We start from the raw sequence: 10,400 nt of genomic DNA on the forward strand, positions 1-10,400 counted from the left end.
CATGACAAGGTGCGGTTGGCCTTCCTGACTGCATCCCCACACTGCCGGCCCATGTTCACCTTGGCATCAATAGTGACTCCAAGATCCTTTTCTGCCTCTGCACTGACAAGAAGGGAGTTCCCCAGCCTGTAAGTATGGTGCTGGTTCTTCCTCCCCAGGTGCAGTACCTTGCACTTGTCAGTGTTGAAACCCATCCTGTTCTCATCCGCCCACCCTTGTAACCTGTCTAGGTCCGATTGCAGCCTATTCCTCCCTTTTAGCATGCTCGCTTCCCCCCACCTCTTAGTGTCATCTGCAGATTTGAACAGGGTGCTTTTTACCCCCTCATCCAAGTCACTGATGAGGATGTTGAACAGTGTGGGCCCAAGGATCAAGCCCAGGGGGACCCCACTGCCCACATCCCTCCAGGTCGAATAAGACTCATCCACCACCACTCTCTCGGTGCGGCCCTCCAGCCAGTTAGTGACCCATTTGACTGTGTAGGCATCGATGCCAGTTCCCTAGTTTTTTAATGAGAATGGGGTGAGAGACAGTATCGAAGGCCTTCCTAAAGTCCAGAAAGACTACGTCCACTGCTACACCTGTGTCCAAGGATTTGGTGACCTGGTCATAGAAGACAGGACCTTGGTCTGACAGGACCTGCCTCTAATGAACCCGTGTTGGTTGCCCCAAGCATAACCTCCCTTGCTGGCCCCTTGCAGACATGCGTCAGGGTAATTCTCTCAAAAAGCTTACCCAGGACCAAGGTAAGACTGACTGGCCTATAGTTTCCCAGGTCCTATTTCCTCACTTTTTTTGGAAATGGGAACCATATTGGCCCTTTTCCAGCCAATACTCGTAAAGATAAGCCAGGGGTCCCTCAATGACCTCTGCTAATTCCCTCAGCACTCTGGGGTGGAGATCGTCAGGACCAGCTGATATAAATACATCCAGTCCCTCCAGAAGTTCCCTGACTAGGTCCTCACTGACCCTAGGCCTGGGTGTGCCTCCCCTGGGTCCTATGGGGTCCCGGTCAGGAGGGTGACCCAGTCCCTGCTCAGAAAGATGGAGGCAAAGAAATTTTAAATAGGTTAGCCTTGTTGTCTGGTGGGTATTAAAGTATTAAATTGCAAAGCATAACACATACCTATGTCTACATGGACATAATACATGTGACCTAGAGAGACCAGAAATACCTTTAGGAAATAGGATTTTAACTTAGAAAATGCAGGCAAAAACAACTGAGGACAAATAAAAATATAGTTATGCATTATGAGTGGGAGACTTAGGAAATAATTCCATTGGAAAAGTGTTTGGGATGATAGTGGAGAGCAAATTAAATATAAATTTGCAACAAGGAGACAAAAGATAACACAATACAATATTGGGTGGCAAATACTAAGTTATCAGGTCACAGCCCCAGAAATGGGCACTGTGATAGTTTATAGAGGACATTGGTGAGAGTACACCTAGGATACATACTTCCAGAGGAGATTAACAAAAGGCTAAGAGAGTTGTCTTCGGAGGAAAGATATATGTATTTAACTTTGTCCTGATGGTGGTATAGCATTTACTTCAGCCTAAGCTGCCCGATCTAAGCTGTCAGCAGCCATCTTCAAGTAGCTGTGAGGCTCTGACAGCTCTGTCCACCAAGGATACCAGTACATTTACTGACACTTCATAAAACATGTCACAAGGAAAGCAAAGTTGTTTCCCCACCCTACTAAATCAGAGTGGTAGCTGGGAGAGCTGCCTGCTTGGGACCAAGTCCTTAGAGAAGCTGCTCCTGGAGATGCACATTCAGAGTAGGAATGGGGAGAAAGGTAACATAGGCTAAGGGATAGGCAAAAGATTGTCCTAGTTTAACAGATAAATCTGGCTGGGATTCAGAATTCAGCAGAGACTACCACTGTGCTTCACTGTGCAACATTAGAGCACTGTACAGGGATGTATTATTCCCATGTAGTGGAGCTTCCAACTACCTCTGTACTGCAGTCCCATGCAAATACCGCTCCTTGATAATGTCTCCTGATCTTAAAGATTCATTCTTCTATTCTTAAGGATAGAGATCCATAAAAAAAGAGATGAATCGTATAAAAACTAATCCCTCTCTGTCTCCCTAGAGTACTTAAGCTGCCAAAGCTTGGGAACTCTGATCCTCTTAAAAACAAAATTGTCCTTTGCGGCCAAATCCACATGAGTGCAGATGTTTGTTTCCCTGAGGACAAGAACCAGTGCCACACCTTGTGCCACTGTTACTTGTCCCTAGGGGATGCCCATGCCATGTGCCCTGTGGCACACAGTAGGTTACCCTGGGTGGGGCAGGGGAGGCTGGAGTCAGCAACTGTGCTGGCCCCAGCAGCCTTACCTGGGATCCTGGAGACCTTGGGGAGCTGTAGCCATGGTGTTCCTGCAGCTGGGATCCTGGCTGACAATGGGAACATGGCTCTGGCAAGCCAATTTAGAGCAGTGCACACTGCTGCCTGGTGCGCTGCCCCGCGTTTTTAAGGTACAGATTTTTTTGACCCTAGGATCTCACAGGGTCAAAAAACCCTCCCATGCTTCAGGGTAGCTGCATGAGGACTGCCTGCATGTGCAGTGTCTGGCACAGTATACCTCATATCCACACTTGTCTGAACGGGGCCTACATGGGAATCTTTTCCACAGGTTTTTTAGGGGCTGTATGTGGCTGATCCTACACATGTACGACAATCCAATGGGAATGTGCATCACTTACAGAAACCAGGCATTAGTCTTCATACACCTTCCTTTTAAAACACTCTAGATTAGGGTACTAGTTAACAGGGCTTTGAGAACTGGCCCAATTAGTAATTCCTGTTATATATGTAGCTTTAGCTGAGATTGAAATAACTCCTTTAAGCTTAGAAACCTGGGGGCTTCTAATGCTGAATATAGTTGTAGCCAACATGAGATAATTGACCACAGGAGCGGTAGGAGGAACAAAGAACCACTCTGAAAAGCTAAATATCAAACAAATAGGACATCAAGGGGACACACCAGGAGTTTGGGAATAGATGTTTTTAATCTTGCCTTCAGTTCACGCTGGGACTTATGACTGTGATTAAGTGCTATTATTCAATGCAGAGTGTGCAAGCATTCTGCTAAATTGATTTTTAATACAATATTAGAAAGCTATTTCCTAGATTAGGTAGTGGAATTGCCAACTGAGAGTTTTAATAGATAATAAAAGATTTGGTATAATTTTTATTGCCTTCTGGTTATTTCTGTACCTTCACATGTACAAGCTCTTCTCCGCAACCAGAGCCTTATTTTTATGTTATAATAAACAAACACAAATAAAAAGAAAGAGCAAAATACCAAATCCCCCCGCACAAAATACTGTGAATCCAGAAGCAGGCATAATGCGGATGAATTCCAAATACTGTTACTTCAGATATGCAATAACATCTGGAGATTTGGTAACTCAGAGGTGGGAACTTTGCAGAGGTGGGTCCTGGGGGTGTTGCTGTGGTTCAGTCACGGCTGCACCTTCCTTCTGCTGCCCCTGTCTCCAATTGATCCAGGGATAGGGGAAGCTCCAGAGCTGCTCCAGTCCCACTCCATCCACAGGCTTCAGCTGCAAGGGATGCCAGGCTCCGCAGGGGAAAATGGCAGCAGTAGGCAAGTTTCCTCTTTATTTATCAGCTCCCTGCTGCTCCCCCACCCACCCATCTACCATGTCCCCAGCTCTCTGGGAGCAGGTGCTGGAAGAAGGAACTGGCTCTGCACCACCACCACCACCACCACTGCAACTGGCTGACACAGGTATGGGGGAAGTCGCAGAGCCTCTCTTCACCCACTCCAGCTGCAGGCTGCAAGGAACAACTGTGTGTGGAGAGCAAGGCTCAGTTGGGGAAAGCAATGGCAGCACATAGGTGTGGACAGGATCTTTTATAGTGGCCGGGCTTATGCAGATCACACTAGATTTACAGGGTCAGGCTTGATTTTATTACTAAACAAACACTATACTGGGTGCACCAGGGAGCACCCACTCACACTCGTGTGGAACCGGGGAGGGGTCGCCGGGATCAGGCGGGTCTGGCGTCCTTCCCTCCGGCTGATCAGGCCGAAGGTCGCTCTGTGTCAGTGGTCGTGGGGTACGTTCCGTTCCGTCGGGCGCGCAAAGACCCCAAAGTTCACAGCGCGATGATTTTTATACTCTCTGTGATGCGGGGCGGTCTAATTACATGCGGCGCTTTCTCATTGGTCCAGGGCGGTGACCGTCACATTATTGACAAGCCCTGGACTTCCCCTTGAGAAACCCCGTGCGGAAAATCCCAGCCGCATGGTGCTTCCACGCTGCAGCCCCAGAGTCTCCCATCCACCCAGCACCTGCCACACAAACACTAAACACATGCGAACATGGCCACCCATAGCACTCAGCAAGTGCAAAATAATTACAACAATAGGTTCTTCCTTCCAGTGCCTGCTGCCAGCCAGGAGGAATCACAGGGTGGAGGGGAGGCAGGGAGCAGGCGCTGGAAGGAGCAACCTGCATGGTGCTGTCCTGTCCTTGGCTGAGTATGGCAGCCATTACAGCTGTGCTCTGCAGCTCATGGCTGGAGCAGGGTAAGCTCTGGGGCTCCCCCTCACACCTTGGTGCACCTGTTATCCTGTGGGGTCAGGCCAACTCTCAGGATCTCAATATTGTGCTGTTAGACAGGAGGGTGTGACACAATTGCACATATACAAACATACAAATCAAGCAGATGCATATACACACACACTACCAACTCAGGCACCCATGCATCCAAACTAGCCTAGGCACATGCATACCTATCACCAATTCAAGCACATGCACTATACACACCAAAAGTTAGACAAAAATCAATTGTCCATACCCGCACACCCAGTACACATACACAGATCACTAATTTGTATATCATGCACACAGTGACATATATATACACACACACACACACACACACACACTCACCAGTTCACACACATACAACCAACCTACACATAGGTAAGTTCCTAACTTGGATGGTACGGTATGTATGCGTGTGCTTGGGGTACCTGGGAGAAGGTTAAGGTGAGAGAGAGAGAGAGAGAAAGTGTAGGGAGTGAAAGTTGCCAGAACTGGGATTAAAACCAGTGGATTAGAGAGAAGCTGGCTGAGGAACTGAGGCTTGGGATTACTTAAGATAGATTGGGACTGGAAACTGAGGCAGACAGCTAAGATGTGTGTGGGGCAGAGGGGGGCAGATAAGCGGTGGCAAGGAGGAGACAGCCAGGAAAGAGAGAGAGAGGCAGAAACCTGGGAGCTTGGAGCTGGGAACTGAGGCTGGCAACTTGGAGATTGGGGGAGGGCAGATAAGTGGTAGCAAGGAGGAAACAGGAAACAGACAAAAACCCAACTTAGGGTTTCAAAATAACAGGTTTATTAAACAGACAACACACTACACAGCCCCATGAAGTTATTGGTTCACACACACACAAGCACTCACAATGGCAGCAGGAGAAAGAAACAAAGTGGAAGGGTTGGAGTCCAAGTAGGGCAGAGAAACAGAGTCCAAGTCCTTGGTTGAAGAGGGGGTGGGGGTGATAGTTACCTATCCAGTCTGGAAAGGGGTCCTTGTCTAGCAGGTGTTGTCCAAAGGGGGGTCGCCGGCAGGGCCTCTGGGTAGATAGGTGGTGTGGCATAGTGCTGGTCCAGATGGAGAGGGCGTCCCAAGGAGTCAGTCTTCACTACCCCTTTTTATAGGGCAGACTACCTCTGACCTCCTATGGGAGGACCTGTCCAGGCAAGGTCAGTCCTGTTCCAGAGGGCTCCAGGTGTTCTTACTAAGCATGTGCAGCCTCGGCACAATGGTGGGTTGCCTCATCTTTTGTTTCTAGAATGCTGAGGATGGTTCCAAGGGCTAGGTCCTTGGTCCAGGTATTGGTGTTGATGATTTGATCATTCAGAGGGAGCTATTTTTAGACCTACTGCCATTGTCTCTGAAGCACCCTCATTCATCCCCATTCATTCAGGAACCAAGTTACATAGGAGGGCTAGTATGAGTCATAGGTTACACAACCAGGTATGGGGATAAGATGGAGGCTTGACTTTACAGGATGGAAACTTGACATGACTTATGCTAACTTACATATATAGCCCTAAAACAGTAATCACACAATATAAAAGCAGTAAAAAAAAACAAAAACCAACACAAACATAATAATTACCACTTATAAAGCAGTGGCTATTTATAACAAAATAAAATAACAGGGCACTTATTTGCAAAGAGGGGAGAGAAAAATAAAACTTACTACTTAAAATAAAATATTAACGCTTATCCTACATTTTAGCTTACTTATACTTATCTATGGGGAATAAAGAGGGAGAGAAAAAGTCAGAAATGGTAGGGGAAGGGGAGGGAATGCATTTTAAAAGAAAAATTGGGGGTTTTGCTACACACCAGCTCCCTGGTGCCTCCTCCTGGCCTGAGTACTCCAGCCACACCTTGCCTCCATGCCCTGAGGGGGAAATGTGCTGCACCCTTCTTCAGTAAATCCTGGATCCACTCATGGAACTTGGGGTCTGACTCTGGGCTCAGGCTCGCTGTTGTATGTCAAGCGAGTCCACTGAAGTGAGTTAGCATGCAACTGAGACAAGAAAGCAACTCCTTGCCTAGAAAACCTTTTTGCAACACGCTGGGAGAACCATGTTGTTTGGGTTATGCTTTCTGACACAGAGTTTAACCTGTGATAACTGAAATTACTTTTAGCCTTGTGTTTTTAGAAATGGTTCCATACTGTAGATTAAACTCAAGAGGGAACACCCTTTGGTTTGTCTGATCCAAACTTACAGGTCCCAGATCTCAACTAGTCTTGGAGAGTGTTTTTGTTTGGTTGGTTTTTGTTTTTGTTTGGGGGGGGGGGGGAAATGAAGTTTTAGGAAGGAAGAGAACATTATTTTCCTTGTTTGCTCAGAGTCTGTAATTGCAAAACACCATGCCCATTCTTCAGGAAACAAAGTAGTTTCCTCATGAGAAGATTTTTCCAAACTTACTAGGTGCTGATGGCAAAATAATAATCATGAAAAGGCTGAAGAAGAAATGTTGTTTCTCTCTGAATGTTCTTTTTTTCTTCTTCTCAGCTAGCATCTCTGCTGCAGACACAGTATTTCTTCTGTCTTCAATCTTAAAAAGAGAAGAGTGATTTTTAGTGGGTCTTGTGTTCATATCACTGGTGGCCAACTTGTGGCATGGGTGGCACAGGCACCGCTTATGTGTGACACTTGGCAGGTGGGGGAGGGATAAGCAACGTGGTGTCAGACAGGACAGTGAGCAGAAAGCACAGCATCAGATCAGGCAGGAGAAAGAGATTGGAGTGTCACTCAGGGAGGGTGCAGGGCTAATTTTGGCACCCCTACCGAAAAGGTTGGGCCCCACTGATTTATAATATCCTTATATTATCTCCAAATCTTGCTTGGTTTTACTGACTTCACTCTGAAATCTGCATTTTTGTTGGTTCTTCCCCCTTTTAAAATAAACTTCTGATAAATAATTGAAGGGCCTGCTGTACATTTTTTAATACACTCCAAGACACTTCAAAGCCAGTATATGTCTTAAGGAGTTTGATGCGCAGATTAATATCCGGAACATATGATCCAGGTTGTTCAAAGTCATTTTTAACATCAATTTGCATTAATATGTCATTGAACAAGAGGCAACAAAAAGTAACAGTAATGCTTTTAAGAGTATATTGTACCCTGTACACCCAATAAGCCCACAAAATTATCAGAGGAGGAGAGGCTAGATGAGCAACTGCTCCATGCAGAGCAGATAACTCAATTTCCCCTTTCAGCAGGAGCAAAGCAAAAGGCATACAAGAACCACTTCCCACTCCAACACTCCAAAGGTGAGAGCAGGTAATATTCTCTTCTCTGATCATTTAGTTCTTTATAAACCCTAAAGACAGCCCATTCTCTCTGCTATTTGTGGCGTGCAACTAGATGCAACTAAAATGATATGAAATGTGGTTAAAAATACAGTGATGCACACAACTCACTATGTCCTATCCACAAGACGTGTACTTTCAAGAATCCCCTAAGGCTAGTGCATCTTCTTTGGAACATACATTTTTCTTTCAAAAATATTCTTTCCAGTTCTTAGTATTAAATATATGAGCAAACTAGCTATTTAAAAAAATATTTTCTCCAAGGGAGAGAATGTATCAAATCTTCTCATTACATGAGAGGGGCTTGAGAGTGGGACTAAACAGTCTCACTAGCACTAACAGCTGTGTGGCAAAGACCATTTATAGTTTCCTACTCCCACTTGTACTAGGTTTTGGCCAGTCAAGCCCCTTCAGCAAACAGGCTCTCACAGTGACATTAGGTCCTTTCATAGCATCTGATGAAGTAAGCTTCAGCTCACAAAAGCTTGTGTTATGTGCATGTGCACGTGCATGTGCACACTTTGGTTAGGTGTAAAATACCCTGCCTTCCTAGTGACAAACAGAACAGCATTTCCCAGCTTTAACTTCTCAATGTGATATCCCAAAGAATAAAAGCTTCTCGTCTGCCCCTCCCCACCAGTTCCTTTCAAAGTAAGGGGAATCAGAGGAAGGGAGAAATGAATCCTACATACCACTTCCTGCACATGGACTTTATTTCCCTCCTTAAACCCATTATGGAATTGTAACACAACTTAATGTTTTTCCAAAACTTGCTTCCTGCACCTCTACCCTTACTGTGATGGCTCCTGGAGAAATGTTTTCATTCCTTGTTGTTAAGAATGGAACTTCCAAGATCACTAACAACCTATGCGGTTTCAAAGACCACTTTAACTTAATGTGGTGGTTTGTCACAACTGCATTGTGGAAGATACTACCTATTCCAAGCTACGTGGAAGGTAAGTACCTGGAAGGAGAGTAATGAATTATTTCAAGCCATCCAACAGTGTTATATCCACAGGTATTATTACTTTGCCTCAGATATTAGCTCTAGCTGGCAGCTGGCGTGATTTTCAGTCTGAAATGGGGCTCAAGGTTGAGCTGTATACTCTACATACTGCTTTTTGATCAGATTGTAATTTAAGCCAATTAAATTAAGGTGCTGCACTTTTTTCTGTATGCATCAAGATGGGAATCTTGAATTCGATGCCTTATTTCTTGATTAAAAGCAAATGCGATTCATCTAGGCAAAGCAGAATGAACACTAAAACTATATTCAGCATGTGTATATATATGTATGGAGGACTGGAGGTAGTCACAACTGTGTGTATAGGTGCTGATGAGCTTCGTCAGTAGCATAGAGCAACTTTGCAGTTCAGCTGCCTCTTAATTTTTGAATGGTTAATTTCACATTTGAGAACCATCAGGACAACAGCTGTGAACTGTATCTCAGTAAAAGGTTCAGTGTAATAACGAATTCTCAGGTTAGATTGAACACATCTTCCAAAAAGGCGTGTGTATGTGTTGAGGGGAAGGGTTGCAGGGAAAAAGAAAAAGTGAATTTAACTAGATACAGGAGTGCTTGAAGACCTAGAGGTGTTGGCCAACTATGAGGCCTGCAAAGCCCAGGGGATTTTTACAAATTGTAAATGATAGCCCCTCATGCAAAGAACACATGCAGTGCATGTGCACTTAGGGTTGAAGGCTATTCTCAGCCTTACATTGATACAAATCCTGATAATGTCACTGACTTTATAAAAGTTTCTAGAACAGCGATTCTCAATCCTTTTAGGCTTGAGGCATCCTTCAAGAGATCCAAGGCACCCCCTGGAAAATGCCAATTCCTAGTTTTCATTAGTGTTTTGACTACAGATAAAATAATAGAACAATTCTTCAGTTACAACAAACTCAAAAAGATCACAACAGGCCATCATGATATTATATGATATTATATAATCTCATCGTGTGTGTGTGCATGTGGTGAGAGAGAGAGGTAATATCATCAGACATTGGGGTTCAGAGGCCAGTCATCCTGAAAATTCTAGCAGTAGTGTAGTATGTAATTCATGCAGATTTAGGGCAAGGTAGCTGACACTACTGAACAGAATTAAAGAGCTCCTGATGCTCCAAACACCTAGCAAAACAGCTCTCAACCTCAAAGTTAACAAGAGAGAATCAGAAGGAATTAGAAGGGATTTCAAGGGTCATCTGGTCCAATCCCCTACATAAATGCAGGAATGCTTTCCCAAACCATCCCCATTAAATGCTTATCCAGCCTCCTCTTGCAAAACTCTAGTAAAGGAAATTCTATAACTTCCCTGAGCAATCCATTCTGCTGCCTTACTGCATAGGGCCAAATTGCCTTCTCTGTTTTTATGCAATATGTTTTTAATTTTAGTCAAGCCTCAGAGATAGATTGAGTTTTTCTCACTTCTCCCAGGCAGCTGAGATGTAGGTGCTGACTACAATTAAAGTCAGCAACTCATGCAGACATACCTGAACCAGCTTTGTTCTAC

The sequence above is a fragment of the Crocodylus porosus genome, unplaced genomic scaffold (genome assembly GCF_001723895.1).
Source record: "Crocodylus porosus isolate Cpor-Errol unplaced genomic scaffold, CroPor_comp1, whole genome shotgun sequence".
Lineage (NCBI taxonomy): Eukaryota > Metazoa > Chordata > Crocodylia > Crocodylidae > Crocodylus > Crocodylus porosus.